This window comes from Alligator sinensis, unplaced genomic scaffold (assembly GCF_000455745.1).
Source record: "Alligator sinensis unplaced genomic scaffold, ASM45574v1 scaffold614_1, whole genome shotgun sequence".
NCBI classification, from domain to species: Eukaryota; Metazoa; Chordata; order Crocodylia; family Alligatoridae; genus Alligator; species Alligator sinensis.
The window spans coordinates 1,133,845-1,134,197 of NW_005842294.1; positions in this window are offsets into that span (position 1 = coordinate 1,133,845).

Sequence of the window (353 nt, forward strand, 5' to 3'; positions counted from 1 at the left end):
CCCACCAGACTGCTTTGAAGTCTGCCACGGTCCCCGGGTACGTGAGTCGAGACACCCAGAAGTTCAAAGGCTATCCTTTGAAGGAGTCACCCAGGCTGAGTGGATCCGAAGAGAAGGCGCCGGGGTCTTGGCAGAGTAAGTATTCGTTTTCCTGTGTCACTTGGTTGTCTGCCGGGGAAATTGGGAGTCCAGACATTGGTTTTAGCGTTCAGCATGTCGGTCTGAACTTTGGAAGTCTGGACATCGGTATTAGCGCTCAGCATGTTGGTCTGAGCATCAGCCCCGGGGACTCTGTTAATGGGAAATATGAGCCGCTGACCAGGTCTGAGACTAAGGCTGAGCCTAGCCGCCCC